This window comes from Heptranchias perlo, chromosome 23, assembly GCF_035084215.1.
Source record: "Heptranchias perlo isolate sHepPer1 chromosome 23, sHepPer1.hap1, whole genome shotgun sequence".
Taxonomy (NCBI): Eukaryota; Metazoa; Chordata; class Chondrichthyes; order Hexanchiformes; family Hexanchidae; genus Heptranchias; species Heptranchias perlo.
The window spans coordinates 37,006,274-37,023,475 of NC_090347.1; the positions used below are offsets into that span (position 1 = coordinate 37,006,274).

The window sequence follows — 17,202 nt, forward strand, 5'->3', positions numbered from 1 at the left end:
CTCCCACCCAGCTGGACTGGCACACAGGCAATTTCCATTGGACCAGGCTGGATTGGGGGCGTGGTTATTTAAATGAGGTGGTTTTTAATTGGACGCGGCTCAGAAAAGGCTTTACAGGAAGTTAATTCTTTTGAGGAAGAGGTTGGGAATTGAAATTTATATTTCAGGAACAACGGCAAGGTGATTGACCCTATACATTTAAAGACAATCTGGGTGACCAATTGAAGGTATGATTGAATTAATTATGATTACATAGACTGTATCGTGTATCCTTTATGAACCACGGTATTATTCTTCAGTGAAATTGTCTTTTGTCACTTTATTTTTCAGGAAAACTTTCTGTCATGTGCTGTGAAAATGAGGTGCCAGAAAGTGTTTCATTAGCGGCAATGGATCAGATGTGAATGTAAAATAGAGGCTGAATCAATGGCTGACTTCAAACATCGATAAAAAATTATTGAGAGTCTAGTAAGGTGCATCTTAGTATTTAACTCTAGGAACAGAAAATCTGCCACGCTAATCTGCTTTCCTTAGAAGCAATGAAAAAACATGTTACCACTATCCTTTTCCTTCATTGTTAGGAAAGGGTATTAAGGGATATGGAGCTAAGGCAGGTAATTGGAGTTAAGGAAACTTAACTGGACCAGCCACATAAATACTGTGGCTACAAGAGCAGGTCAGAGGCTGGGTATTCTGCGGTGACTGACTCACCCCCTGATTCCCCAAAGTCTTTCCACCATGTACCAGGCACAAATCAGGAGTGTGATGTAATACTCTCCACTGGATGAGTGCAGCTCCAACAACACTCAAGAAGCTCGACACCATCCAGGACAAAGCAGCCCGCTTGATTGGCACCCCATCCATCACCCTAAACATTCACTCCCTTCACCACCGCGCACTGTGACTGCAGTGTGTACCACCCACAGGATGCACTGCAGCAACTCGCCAAGGCTTCTTCGACAGCACCTCCCAAACCCCTGACCTCTACCACCTAGAAGGACAAGGGCAGCAGGTACATGGGAACAACACCACCTGCACGTTCCCCTCCAAGTCACACACCATCCCGACTTGGAAATATATCGCCATTCCTTCATCGTCACTGGGTCAAAATCCTGGAACTCCCTGACTAACAGCACTGTGGGAGAACCTTCACCACACGGACTGCAGCGGTTCAAGAAGGCGGCTCACCACCACCTTGTCAAGGGCAATTAGGGATGGGCAATAAATGCTGGCCTTGCCAGCGACGCCCACATCCCATAAATGAATTAAAACAAAGGCACAGGTCAGCCATGATCTAATTGGAGCAGGCTGGAGGGGCTGAATGGCCTAGTCCTTTTCCTATGTTCCTATTCTCAACATATCTCTCTCAAACTCCTACCACCTCCTTTGATTCACTGTGAGCAATGCCAGGGGAGATATCTAAAAAGTATATCTAAAAAATAATGGTTACGAGCATGTTCTAACAAATACTTACACCACACAATCTTCATTCTTATGGCTTCTGATCACATTCCCATGCAGTGCACTCCCATTTACCTTCATTGGGCAGCAGTTAAAGACAGAAGCATAATTCCTGAAATTCATTGGCAGTCAGCCCAAAACCAAAAAAAAGGAGCCTCTCCATCCCTCTCCTCAGCACTTGCCCAAAATTCATCCTTTGCCTATTCCTATTTTAAAATTTCATACTAGTGGACCTCTTATGGCATGGTTTACAGAAGCATAGAATTATAGAATGGTTACAGCACAGAAGGAGGCCATTTGGCCCGGCAAGCCCGTGCCGGCTCTATGCAAGAGCAATCCAGCTAGTCCCACTCCCCCGCCCTATCCCCATAGCCCTGCAAACATTTTCCCTTCAAGTACTTATCCAATTCCCTTTTGAAAGCCACGATTGCATCTGCCTCCACCACCCCCTCAGGCAGTGCATTCCAGATCCTAACCACTCGCTGTGTAAAAAAGTTTTTTCTCATGTCTCCTTTGGTTCTTTTGCCAGTCACCTTAAATCTATATCCTCTGGTTCTTGACCCCTCTGCCAATGGGAACAGATTCTCTCTATCCACTCTGTCCAGACCCTTCATGATTTTGAATACCTCTATCAAATCTCCTCTCAACCTTCTCTGTTCCAAGGAGAACAACACCAGCTTCTCCAGTAATGCACATAACTGAAGTCCCTCATCCCTGGAATCATTCTAGTAAATCTCTTCTGTACCCTCTCTAAGGCCTTCACATCCTTCCTAAAGTGCGGTACCCAGAACTGGACACAATACTCCCATTATGGCCAAACCAGTGTTTTATAAAGGTTCATCATAACCTCCTTGCTTTTGTACTCTATGCTTCTATTTATAAAGCCCAGGATCCCGTATGCTTTCTTAGCCGCTTTCTCAACCTGGCCTGCCACCTTCAATGATTTATGCACATATACTCCCAGGTCTCTCTGTTCCTGTACCCCTTTCAGAATTGTACCATTTAGTTTATATTGCCTCTTAGTTATTCTGCAGTCTGGATCACAGCTGTGATGCTCAGTTTGCTGACCTGTTCTGTCCCTTTAAGGCTCAAGTCCTTGTAATTGTAACTGATGTCAATTAGAGGTCAATAAATTTCTTGTAAACCTCTGGCTCCAGGTCAATGGCTGACTTTCCCTCTTTTTTTTAATCTGTAACAAGGTGTGACACTTTGAAGTGTGACATCAGGAGTTTGCCGGACACAGAGCTCCCATTGCATTGTTTGTGGTTTTAGAAGGACAGGAGTGCTAAGCCCTCCTATGCACAATGTTTCCCTTGCTAAGGTGGAACAGTGCCCCTTTAAAATCACAAAATCTAATTGTTGTTAAGTAAACAGAGCCTCCGTCAGAGTTTAGTTGTTTGATAAGGTAATTATGCAGATTGCTGATGCTTGTAATTTTCAGGCTCCAGATTAGCAACACCCGGTATTAAGTGACTGGCTTGTTCCAAAGAAGACTTTGCACCTGAAACAAAGTATGACATTTAAATGTGTGGTGTCTGGTATGTGATGGACAAAACACACACTAGACGCAATGTTTTTAAAGATATAATTATAGACGAGTCAATCCCCAGTGGAGTTGCAAACAGGGTGTCAGCTGTGGCTCAGTTGGAAGCTCTCTTGCCTCTGAGTCAGAAAGTTATGGGTTCAAAGACCCACTTCAAAGATTTGAGGCCCTGTTTGCTCTCTCAGGTGGATGTAAAAGATCCCACTATTATGAAAAAGGGGAGGTGTCCTGGCAAATATTTGCCCCTCAACCAACATTGCTTAAAAACAGATTATCTGGTCATTTATTTCATGTGGGATCTTGCTGTGTGCACATTGGCTACTACACTTCAATTGCTATAAAGTGCTTTGGGACATTGTGAAAGGCATTTTATGTCCTTTTCTTTCAAGACCTGGTGAAACAATTATTAATAATTGATAATTAGACCAGGGTGCAAACAGATGTAATTCATTCCCCCCCCCCCCCCGCCCAGGTTTCCATCTGATCTTGTGGGGGTGGAGCTCCTGTGCGCTTCAAACAAGGCCATTGACGTAGGAAGGGACGGGGAATCCCAACGCCTGGAGTTCTCCCATCCCCAGGCTCCCATCAACTGGGCAGATCATCGGCAGCTGGTGTACCAAGCCAATGAATGGCGGATGTAGATCCCACCTGGCTTACGTTGTCGCCTAGACCCCCCTGCAGAAAAAGATGAAGCATTTAAAAAATATATATTTTAAACTCAGCCCCTTCACAAAAGGGGGGCCAATGGGGATACAACTTTGGATTTCTTTTCGGTGGTGGGGGGGGGGGGGGCGTGGGGCGGGTTCAGCGCCTCCTTGAATCCAGCAGAGAGGATGGCTGATTTTCCAGCCTATGGGGGCAGTCCTGGTGGTGCAGGGAAAACAAGGGATATCCCCCAGACCCCACAAACTGCAGTGGGTCCCAGTCCCAGGCGAGCAAATCCCAGCACTTACTCCACTGAGGCTCTTCATCCAGATGATCTATTTTCTTGAAAGGGAAAACAATAACATGTTGCATACCCTATCTGCTAACTTGTTCTCTATTAAGGACCATTAGGACCATAGGAATTGCTGGACAAGAAAAGACCAAGGTCCATCTGGTTCACCTTCTACCATCCTGGTAATGATAATGGAGTTGTTGACTAATTGGAACATAGGAACAGGAGTAGGCCATTCAGCCCCTCGTGCCTGCTCCGCCATTTGATAAGATCATGGCTGATCTGTGATCTAACTCCATATACCTGCCTTTGGCCCATATCCCTTAATACCTTTGGTTGCCAAAAAGCTATCTATCTCACATTTAAATTTAGCAATTAAGCGAGTATCAATTGTCGTTTGCGGAAGAGAGTTCCAAACTTCTACCACCCTTTGTGTGTAGAAATGTTTTCTAATCTCACTCCTGAAAGGTCTGGCTCTAATTTTTAGACTGTGTCCCCTACTCCTAGAATCCCCAACCAGCGGAAATAGTTTCTCTCCATCCACCCTATCTGTTCCCCTTAATATCTTATAAACTTCGATCAGATCACCCCTTAACCTTCTAAACTCGAGAGAATACAACCCCAATTTGTGTAATCACTCCTCGTAACTTAACCCTTCATAGCAATTAATCTCTGTCCATTAGTCTACAACAGATCCAGGCTTTATGCAAGGGAAAACTCCAGTGGTGGAGAGCTTTGGGAATCATAGGTCCAAAATTACCTGTTCCTCTCAAGCATGCTACACTAACCACATGCTAGATCTCAAATTACTCATATACTGTATCCCAAAATGTTATTTTCTGAAAGAAATCTATCTAATTTGCATTTGAATGAATCAATAATAACTGCTTCCCCACGGAGTCTGTTCCATAGATTGACGTCTCGCTCACAGATTAGTTTGAATTTACCTTCCTTCAAGCGCAGGCCGTGTCCTCTAGTTCTACTGTTCTGGCCAAGGTGGAATAGTTTGTCATGTTCTACATTATCCAGCCTGTTACATTACCAGCTTCCCGCCTTCTTATCTCCCTATGAGCTTCGGGAATCTACCTGCATTTCAATCAAGATTTCAGTTTGTTTGATTTAATTTCACTCATTTGTTCACCCTTTTTATAGTTCTTAACAAGTTGCCAAGGCCAATTAAGAAACTTATAACTGACAGTCTCATTTAAGAAATAACAGGCTGTCATATCTGACTGAAATAATCACAATGCCCGCATATTTTTAAAACCATGCATTAGACTCCTCTTAAGCCCGTTACCAGGGAGACAGTAATGAGGAATTTCATTACATATTAAACAATATGGGCGGCAGATGAGCAGGTGTCTTTTTAAACTCTCATGTATTGTGGTTGATTTAAATGGACAGCTACCAGACCAGGACAAAACAGACCTGCTTCATATTTCTTATGGATACCACGGTTGGGTTGGAGAGAGGTGAGCAGCTGTTGCTGAACTTCTGCACCTCCAACTAGTGGAGCCACCATTCAATAGGGTACAGTGGGCATCCACATTATGGGAGTGGGACTGATTGGATAGCTCTTTCAAAGAGCCGACACAGGCATGATGGGCCGAATGGCCTCCTTCTGTTCTAACAAAAAACACTCAGTAGCTTCTCCCGAACATGTGATTAGCACTTACATGTGTTAATTGTATGATTTATATCAATTAGTGTTAATTGTATTCAGGTGGTGGGTATCAATTGGGGACTCTCGTTTCTTTTTATAGGAGAGCTTAGCTAGGGTGTGGTGTGTGTGTAAGTCTAAGCTCTGTGAATAAAGGCTTGGAAACAACTAAAGACCAGGCTCCAGTAATCTATCCTTCACCGCATGGCTATCCATTTATAACCACCTGCCTCACTTTACACTGTGGAGTGTAGTGTAAGGATGCCACAGTCTCTCAAGACCTTTGTTCCCACCCCTTCCTTCAATCTCTTCCCACCCAGACACACACACACACACCTTTCACTGCTCTACATTGTCTCCTGCACCAAGATTTTTTGCAATTTTTTTCCCCCCCCAAATAGTGAATGAATGCACTGGCCTTTCACCTATCAAATCTGGGTTCAAATCCAGCTGAGGCCAATGGTCTGTTAACCGTAAGGACCCTAAGTGAGATAAAAGTACGGTAATGTAGTGGTTATGTAACTGGAGTAGTAATCCAGAGGCCTAATAATCCAGAGGTCAGTTCAAATCCCACCATAGCAGTTTAAGCATTTGAACGCGGTTTATCTGGAAAAGCTGTATCACTAAAAGTCAACATAAAGCTATCAGATTGTCGTAAAAACCCAACTGCTTCTCTAATGTGCTTAAGAGAAGGAAACCAGCCATCCTTCCTGGCCTGGCCTATATGTAATTGCAGACTCTTAACTGCCCTAGCAAGCCACTCAGCTGTATTAAACCACAACTGCAGTGGTTCAAGAATGCGGCCCACCACCACCACCTTCTCAGGGCAACTAGGAATGGGCAATAAATGCTGGCCCACATACTAAGAATGAATTAAAAATAAGTTCCTTGTGAACTTGTGTTCACTTCACAAAATGGCTGCTAATTTGGCTCTGCTTGGCAGTCTCACTCATGACACAGGATGGCTGCTGTGTCACACCGGTGCAGTCGGGGGAGTTGAGCTGAGGTACAGTTTTGGGAGCAGATGCTTCTAACTGCCCTGCACTTGCACTTGACTGGGTGACTAAAATGGGAAAGTGTTGCAGTCCCCAGTGTTAATAGTGGTTTCAGAGTTAAATCTTCATCAGTTTACTTATAATGAAAAAGAAAACATGTGCCTGATATTTTCTCTCACTCTTTCCGTCATCACTTGGTAACGAGTTCCAACAAAAGCACAGAAGCTTTATTTCATATTGATGAGCCTGGGCACTGCACAACATGCAAATGCATACAACGTACTCTGGTCACAGTGCTCCACATTGAACCATTAAGAGGTTGAAAGCTACACATTATACAAGGACTAAAAGTTACATGGAAAAGCTTTTGATAATACCCAATCCTAGGAGAATTGTTTTACTTTTAAAAGATTTACAACTGATTCACTGCTGCCTACTCATCATCCACCAGGGAGTCCTGGGCACTCAGTTATAATTCACTTCTTTCAGTTACTAGATCACCAGCTCCTTCCTCACATTCAGCACTGAGCAGCAGCAGCAGGTTTAACAATGCGGAGGATTCTCGAAAGGTACATTTTTGCAGGTCTGTAAATAAACGTAGCAACTGCAGTCTGCAATGTGGCTGTTACCTTGTGTGGATGGATGTGTTCAAAAGGGTGTGAGTTTAAAGAAATGACTTTTAGCAGTTAACAGAGAATAAGGCTGTCTGACGTTTCTAAGTTATCACAGATGATGCCGTGATCATGAAGGAATGGTCAGACTTCACTGGGCACAACTGAACTACACATAGGCACACAAATATAATACAATACACAAATATAATACACAAATATAATACAATACACAAATATAATACACAAATATAATACAATACACAAATATAATACAATGTGCACATGTACAATACACACACATACAATACACACATATAATACACAATACACACAGACACACATATAATACACGCACATACAATACAATATGCATACATACAATACACAAGACATACGTGTACAATACACACAGACACACATACAATACACACACATATACAATCGTACAATACACAAGACATGCATACAGTTCACACAGAAAATGTATACAATACACAGACACACATGCAATAAACTCAGGCACACACATTTAATACACATAGGTGCATACATATAAAATAAGCACACGCATACAATACACAAATATATGAGACACAATATACAAATATAACACACACAGATGCATACATTTATATATAGACACACAGGTGCATGCCTGTTGCATTCAGGTGCCTTGTTGGGAGCACTATGCAATGCTTATTGCTTGCCACATTTCGTGGGCCACAGAGCAAATTCATTGTGATGGCAGCAATGTAAATGTCCTGGCAGAACATGGGCATAGCTGTGCACTTGGCAAGTAGATGAACAGTTGCTGGAATGCTGTGCGCTCCTCTGTGATGCACGAATCAAAGTGCTGTTAAGAAGCCTTGCAAGACAACATTTTTCAATTGAAGAAAAAGACTTGAACTTATATAGCACCTTTCGCAACCTCAGGACATCCCAAAGTGCTTTACAGCTAATGAAATCCTTTTGAAGTGTAGTCACTGTTGTAATGTAGGAAATACAGCAGCCAATTTGCACACAGCAAGGTCCCACAAACAGCAATGTGATAATGACCAGATAATCTGATTTAGTAATGTTGGTTGAGGGATAAATATGGGACCTTTTACATCCACCTGAGAGGGCAGATAGGGCCTCGGTTTAATATCTCGTCCAAAGGACGCCACTTCCCACAGTGCAGCACTCCCTCAATATTGCATTGGGGTGTCAGCCTAGATTATGTGCTCAAATCTCTGGACTGGGACTTGAACCTACAACATCCTTACTCAGGCAAGAGTGCAACCACTGAGCCATGGCTGACACTCTTACACAAAGTTTGAGCACGGTTACCTTGGCAACCTTCCATAGCCCAGCAAATATATTCCTCATCTGCTTCCCAGGTTTGGGCCACTGGTGAGACAGCAATGACCTCCACCAAGGCTGCTCTAGCAGCACTCGACAGGAGGCTGCCCCTGCACGACCCACCCCTCTCTGTAGAAGCATCTCCAAAGCAGAGGGATTTTAAAATTTTCATCCTTCTTTTCAAATTCCTCCACGGCCTCGCCCCTCCCTATATCTGTATTCTCCTCCAGCCCTACAACTATCCAAGATCTCTGCGCTCCTCCAATTCTGCGCATCCCCGACTTTAATCGCTCCACCATTGACGGTCGTGCCTTAAGCTGCCTAGGCCCTAAGCTCTGGAATTCCCTCCCTAAACCTCTCGGCCTCTCTACCTCTCTCTCCTCCTTTAAGATGCTCCTTAAAACCTACCTTTTTGACCAAGCTTTTGGTCACCTGACCTAATATCTCCTTATGTAGTTCGATGTCAAATTTTGTTTGGTAATGCTCCTGTGAAGCATCTTGGGTTGTTTTACTATGTTAAAGGTGCTATATAAATGCAAGTTGTTGTTGTTGTCACTTTGGAATTGATACAAAAACATTCACACTGACAGACATGTACATACGTATATGCAGGCACAGAAAACAGAGATATACAACAATCATGTACCTGCCTGTGTGTCTGCATAGGTTTATAGGCAACCGTGCACACTTAAATGTGCGTACACGTGCAGGCAAGTACACTACACATAGGCACACAAGTACATTGGCAATGCTTTTCTAATTCAGAAACAAACATGTCCCCAGGCACCATACACCTGTCATGTTGCATTACAACAACCAATGGCAGAAATGAAACAGAATGTCACTTCGTGTGTACAGTAACACCATATACGTGTAAACATTTTGAGCTGGAAAAATATTGAGCAGTTGAAGGGTTAAGTCAGTTTTTAAAGCCAGTGAAAGATAAGATGGTCGATGATTATTGTTCAAAATGTCAAATAGTTTCTATTGAGGATACTGCAGGGTTAATAGGATTTGAACATTATAAGGAGCTCAGTGGATGAAGGGAATATTGCAATCTGTCCACCATATAGTCTCATCATTTCTCAGACTCTGAGATGGCAGCTGGTGACATTAATTGCCTGCCATCCCCCAAGACAACAACTCTAGTCCAGCTGTGCAGAACTGTAGGCACCATCTAAACCGACATGGACAGTCTATGACCCCTGTCCAACACCCAGTACCAGTAACACTCACAATATCTAAGACACTTTCCCTTCAGTTCCTCCATCTACCTACACAGAAAACATTGTCTTTACTTCTATGTTGATAAGTCTTTGTGATGCTGTAAAATAAGGCCTTTTCACACAAGGCCATGGAGCTGGCCAATATCCAGAAGGGTTGTACCATATCCAGTCCATGTACTGAATGTGCTCAAAGTGCCATTCTGGCTTCCACACATCCTTATGAATATGGATTCTACATTGATCAGACTGGCGCAGTAAAAACCGTACAACCAACCATCAGAGTAGAGGGTTTATATAACTCTTTAACGTCAGGAAACAAGGACAATATATGCATTATGGACTGTACCTCCCTCAGTCTTTCCTTCTTTTTACACTTTTAAATCCAAGGTGGGTATCACCTAATCACCACATTTTCGTAAACAACAATCATCATTGCATTTCAAGTAATTCATTGTACATGAAACCCTTTGAGATGTTCCTGAGAGACACTATGGAAATCCAAGCCTTTCTTATTCGATGATTTACCCTGTCTTATCTTCAGGAGAGAGTTTCTGCTCCCAGCCACCAGCGATGCGTATGTGCTTGGCATGGTGGGTGCAGAAAATCGGTCGCTGAGTTTGAGCACCAGAGATGCGCTGTATTTTCTGACTGGGTAGTACTGGACAGAAGGAGGCTCCATTAAACCTTTGAAACTTCTGCAACTGAAGACAGGTTCCCTGATCCGCATTTCCCACAGTTTCGTTCCACCAGCACAAGATTATCACTGCATAAAGCAGGCGTACTGCCAAAGAGAACTGACGTCCTGGTCCTCTTTGAGCTTAACTGTCAGCTTGGTTCACTAGTAGCACTCTTGCCTTTGAGGTAGATGGTTATGGGTTCAAGTCCCATTCCAGGGCTTGAGAAAATAATCTAGGCTGACACTTCACTGGAGCTGTATTGTTAAAAGTGCTGTCTTATGGAAAGACATTGAAACCAAGGCCTTATCTGCCTGTTCAGGTTAATATAAAAGATCCCATGGCACTATTCAAAGAAGTGTAGAGGAGTTCTCCTGGCATCGTAACCAACAATTATCTGTCTACCAACTACTCAAAAAAATAGTATATCTGGTCATTTATCCCTTTGCTGTTTGTGTCTGACCTTGTGCACAAATTGGCTGCCAATGTTGCTTACGTGACTATACTTCAAGAGTATTTCATTGGCTTGAAATGCTTTGGCAAATCCTGAGGATGTGAAAGGTGCTATATAAATGTAAATTCTTTGTGTCCTTTGCTTTAGTGAGTGATTAACTTTGTTTTTTTTTGCATTCTGGTTTGTTTTTGTTGCATTTACTGAAGAGCAAAAGCTTTTCTTTTGCATTTTAATTTAAGGCTGCCTTTTACTGACTTTTTAAAAAACGTTTTCTGTTTTAGCTGCCTACCCTTGAAGGTGATTTTACTGTGATTTGCGATAGATCCACCCCACCCACCTCCACAGCTTGGCAAAGGCTAGCAAATATCTGAAACTCATTCCAAAGCTTGATGAAGGCTGAAACAATTGTGGGGGGGGGGGTGGGGGTTAGAAACTGGGCGGTGGGGCAGTTAAAACGGAAGGGGTGAAATACCCACTGCGCTCCCGCTCGACTGGGATTTTTACCTACCTGAGCCAGGCAGAATCCTCATATGTTCATGCAAATCGGGTTCCAATAAATCAATAGGATCCCAACAGAAACAACCTGGTCGAACAGGCCCTGTAGGGCAAGTTTAAAACTTCCCTTTGTGGGGCAGGGAGCAGAAGTGCTCGACTACCCCACTTCTTCCCAAACTCCTGCCCACCACGGAACCCCCATCCTTGCACTTACCTTAGGTCCGACTTTTGGCCGCTTGCCTCATACTTCCCGGCCGTATTGGTTGTGAAGTCTGCCAATGGCTTGTTAATGAGGCCCGGCCATTAAAATCAGCCGAGCCTCCCTCTGCCGCTTCTGGATAGGCTGGCCGTTCACTCGGCCTGCTTGCCTATACATGGCCGGTAGCCTTTAAGTGCACGTATCCCTTTAATTTAGACCTGTTGGCCAGATTTGCTGCATCCCCCATTGCTCCCTGCAAAAGGCCAAAGCTTCACTGACTGCTATTAATAATTATTCAAATAAGCTGACCACAGAAAATGAAGGGCGGTCAGCACAGAGTGCTCCAGGTCCTGCTCCAGCTCCAGCTCCAGCAATTCAACCTTGCTGATATCTCCATTAAAAAAAAGTACTGCAAGTGAATCAGATTCTATACACATGCGCACACATACACACACACTCTCACAAACATGCACATGTGCACACACATGCCACACACATACATGCACAAACACACGCATGCACACACACTTACATGTGCACAAACATATGCATGCGCACAAACACATATGCACAAATGCACACACGCATACATGCGCACACACATGTGCATACACACAGGCACACATACAGGCACACACACACATATACATAGGCAGACAGATATACACACAGATACATATATATACACACGTACTCACATATCCACATGCATAAACATACTACAGACACATGTAAATATACAAATATACACACCCATTTAGATATGCACACATGCACACACACACGTAGACACACACATACACTACTTCCTTACCCGCTGGATGACCAGAAGGAATTGATTTAACCCAGGCCTCTCAGGGGAGTCTGAGATTTAATACTCATCAAACATGGGATTCCAGGCTCCCCCGATGGGCAAATGCATGACCTGGTTGACACTAAGCCATCTGGGCTAACGAGCTCCCAGGTTCAATTCCTGGTCTGCACTGAGTTAGCTGTTCACCGCCGGGACAGAGGTAAGGGTATTGCAATTGGTCATGGACTAGGGAAGGAAAGAATCATACAGGGTTCCAGTTCCTCATCTCCATCAGACTCAGCTGTGCTGCTCCACAGTGTTGAATCACCTGATGACACCCACAGCCTAGGATATGCAGAACTTTGGTATAATGTTGGAAGATTGCCGATATCCATAGAACCATACCCCACGTGAGGCAGGAAAGGAGCAGAGAAATGGGGAGAGAACGGGGTTAAAAACAGTGGGATTTCAAAATCGGTCACTACAACCCAAGAGGTATCAGCCCGTCTTAGAAATGTCACGATACCCCAACGGGTATCACCCCGTCTTAGAAATGTCACGATAACCCAACGGGTATCACCCCGTCTTAGAAATGTCACGATACCCCAACGGGTATCAGCCCATCTTAGAAATGTCACGATAACCCAACGGGTATCACCCCGTCTTAGAAATGTCACGATAACCCAACGGGTATCACCCATCTTTCCTACATTACAACAATGACTACACTTCAAAAGTACTTCATTGGCTGTAAAACACTTTGGGACTTCTAGAGATCAAGAAAAGGCACTATATAAATGCAAGTTCTTTCTTTCTTTACCGTAGAAATGTCAAAGTGACCATTTTCAAAACAGTGAATTGACCTGTTTAAAACCCAGCCTGCCTTGTTCACGTAGAAAGCAAACAGTCGGTTAAGCTGGGCGTACACAGCAAGCTCGTCAGCATCGATAAACAGAAAAGGCAGGGTAATGCTTTGGATGCGGATCCTTCGTCAAAACTGCACCTCTTCCCTTTTCAGATTCTGATGCAACTGCCGTGTACTTGCAGAATTTCTGATGTGCTCACGATGGATTCTCTCTGGATAGTGACAGTCCTTTATTTTTTTATTTACAATTAATACATTTGTCAACGCGGAATGTTGACAGCTTTAAGCTTGGGCTGGAGATCTTTGGAGAGATTGGTTTGGGAATGTCAGAAGCACAATAATCTGACGTCTCCGTCTTGTCAGGAAGGATGGGTTCTGGGAATTACTCTGTCATTTTGAAAACAGTTTACCAGTCCCTAGATTCAATACGTTGCTGCTGGCTGTGATTTTTTTTTTAGGATTTATTACATTTCTGCAAATTATTTTCACTCATAAATTCTCTTACTGGTTTTGTTAAGTTTTACAATATTACTTCTCTTTATATAGATGACTGTACATTTGGGAAGGAATCGGATTTAACTCTAACTGCAAGATTGGAATGTATGTGGGCAAAAGTCAGTTATCAGGTAGGTTGGGGAAAAGGGCAGTTCATCGATGAATCAAAGGTCTCTTCTTAGAACCTGAAACTCTTCATCTCCACCTCCCCTCATGGGTTGCTAGACGTAGCTGGAGTGTCCACACCAGGCCCAGTAAACATCATCGTGTTATCACCCTCTCACACCCAGTGATATTTCTTCTGATGACAAATTTATAAATTAAGTCAAAAATGACATTTATTATGACATGAAATCAAGTAATATTTCCAGCTGATCAATGCAAAATCTATGCTGCCCCAATTGTGCAGTTTGTAATGAGACTCTTTGATGAGGAACTCAGTCATACAGAACTATCCTTTCTTATGGGGTTACATTCCATGAACTGATGCTCCCACCACAGAAATTTGCATAATGGGAGCGCCTATCAGATATTTGGCACTGAGGCCAACCTCCTCGAGTCATGATCCCCATATTTGGGCAGACATACGAACATACAAAATTGATGGGCAGGAAAAGATCAGCTGGTCCATCAGCCTGCCCACACTTATAATGGCTGGACCATCATGACTAGACACTTCCCATCAATCACCCCCCCCCACCTCACTCCCACCGCAGCCATGTAATCTCCTGGGAGGGACAAAAACACAGAAAAACCCAGGGCCAATAAGGGAAAAAGTACTCTGGAAAATTCATCTCCGACCCCCCGCAGGCTATCAAAGCCAGTCCAGGAGATCACATGGACCAAGTATTATCTGTAAATCCACTTACCTTCTATATGATGCGATCTCTGCTCCAGTCATGAACCGGTCCAGCTCCCTCTTGAAGGCAATACAGAGAGTCAGCATGCACCACACCAGCCGGCAATGTATTGCAGAGGCTCACTACTCTCTGGGAAAAGAAAGACCACCTAACATCCAGTCTATTCCTACTCTTGAGTGGTTTAATTTCACGTCCCCTGGTCCTCCCCAATCTGTTAAACTGGAATAATCTATCAATAGGGACGCTATCCAGCCCTTTCATTATTTTATAGCGCTCTATCAAGTCACCTCTAAGGTCTACGCTGCTCTAAAGTAAATAGGCCCGAATCGTTAAGCCCTTCTGAGCAGCCAAGGTTCTTTAAGCTAGGAATCATTCTCGTAGCTCTCTTCTGGACCTTTTCCAAGGCCGGTATATCACATATTCAGCGGCTGGTGGAAAATCCTAGAAGTGACAAAGATTGTCAGGAAGCAGCTTTCCGGCCAACTTTTCACTTCCACTTACCCTAGATCTACACAAAATCAGGTGGAAACTCTGTGGAAAATCAGGCACGAAAATCATTTATTTCCCCCCCCCCCCAGTCAGTATTAATCGGTATTACGTGCTTGAAATCTAAATGTATTACAGAAGCTGCAAATAAAATTCAGTGCTGGAAGGGTTAAAGAGCTTGCAAGGAGTTCAAGCCGCAGCTTATCATATTGCAATCCATCAAGTCTCCCCTTCCCTTCCCACAGTCTTCCGCAATGACCTGTTGGATCGTGCTCCAAAGTCATCCAGCCATCGTACTGCAGAGTGGGTACACAGTCGAAAGAATTTGCCATTTGGAATTTCTATAAATATCCGATCAGACAGTTCTTCATACAGACACGTTGAAAGGTATCTTGTGGCTTTAAGGGAAGGTTAGAAATCTGACACAAATTATACAAATTGGTTCCAAATGTTTTCACTCTGGATTCTGATGGTTTCAGCTGCAATAGAATGAAATGTTTTTCTTTAGTGTCCGAAAGCATCAACATTATACCAAGGACTACATTTCCACAGCCAAAGAGAGATGTTTCTCATGTCCACTGTATTAAAGGCCTTTACTATGAGTTAATGGAGTGTCAGCCTTGCTCAGTTTATAACAGTACACTCTTGTCTATAGGTCATGGGTTCAAGCCCCACTCTAAGACGTGAGCACATAATCTTGACTGACACTTCAGTGCAGTACTGAGGGTGTATTTCATTATTGGAGGTGTCATCCTTCAAATGAAATGCTAAACCAAGGCCCTGATTGCCCGCTCGGGTATTTTTCAAAGATCTCCTGGCACAAATTGAAGAAGAGTAGGGAATTCTCCCTGCGTCCTAGTCTTCCCTAAATCAACATCACCAAAAACAGTATGCATAAACTGACCATCATCTCATTGCTTTTGTGGAGCTTGATTGTGTGCAAAATGGCTGCCTTGGTCACAGAGCAAAAAAATTAATTCATTCTATGTGAAGTTCTTCTGCACAAGCTGAGAGGTGCTGTAAGGTGCTATCTAAATGTAAGTAGCTTTCCTTCTCTGGGTCTGCACCCCTCCCCTGCCATTCCTACCTCATACTCCGTTCCTTACTTCCTTGTTAAAGATCTTTCCTTTCTCATCCCATAACTCTCTTTGGCTTTCTCTTTTCTTGTGATCACTCCTTCTTCTTTCCATTTTCTTTTTATTTCTGGAAACCAAGGAAAAAAATCTATTTCTAACTCTATTAATGGAAACTTGTCACTTCTGAGTGTGTCTAAAGGATTTGGTTTAGATTAAAACCCCACTGTTCAACAATCTCCTTTATTATCATTCAGCTGGTACCATCTGACAGATGCACAATTGAGGAAGGCTGAAGTTTGTAAACTGTTTGATGATGAATTCTCAGCTTCAAACCGACTGAGCAGATAATAAAAATGTCACCCAAAGCTGTGGGATGTGTCCCCAAAATCAACTACATCTGCTTTGGTTTTTTGGGGATTTTTGAGATTTGTTTTATAAAAGTACAAACATTCGGCTTTGCAAGTTGTTTCTCACCCTCCCTGGTCTCTCCATACTTTAAAAAAAATCATTCGCAGGATGTGGGCATCGCTGGCATTTTTTTGTTCATCCTTGGTCACCCTGAGAAGATGGTGGTTGTGGTGCAGTCCATGCTGTAGCGGTTTGATACAACTGAGTGGCTTGCTAGACCAGTTCAGAAAGCAGTTAAGAGTCAACCACGTTAAGATGGGACTGGAGTCATATATAGGCCAGACCAGGTAAGGACAGTGGGTTTCCTTCCCTGAAAGGACGGTAATGAACCAGTTGGGTTTTTACGACAATCCGACAGCTACACGGTCACTTTTACTGATACCAACTTTTTATCTCCGGATTTTTTAAAAACTGAATTCAAATTCTCAAAAGGCTATGGTGGGATTTAAACTAACATTCACAAGTCCAGACCTCTGCTTTACTAGTCCAGTAACATAACCACTATACTACCATACCAGCTGCAGTTAAGCAGGTGTTCAACTATTCTCGGTCCTCTGTCTAAATGACATTATCTCACCCCTTACGAGATGTATAAAGAGGTCCAGTTATTATTTTCTGCC

General features: G+C 43.3%; 1 long non-coding RNA gene across 2 annotated transcripts; it reads left to right on the forward strand.

Annotated features, from left to right (window-relative positions):
* Positions 1-143: 143 nt before the first annotated feature.
* On the forward strand, positions 144-15,818 carry LOC137341413 (uncharacterized). 2 transcript variants are annotated; one of them, XR_010967034.1, is made up of 3 exons: positions 144-227; positions 13,804-13,883; positions 15,344-15,818. It is a non-coding gene; the product is annotated as an uncharacterized lncRNA (long non-coding RNA). The 2 variants fall into 2 exon arrangements; XR_010967035.1 differs by lacking the exon at positions 144-227 and adding an exon at positions 7,090-7,179.
* Positions 15,819-17,202: the final 1,384 nt, after the last annotated feature.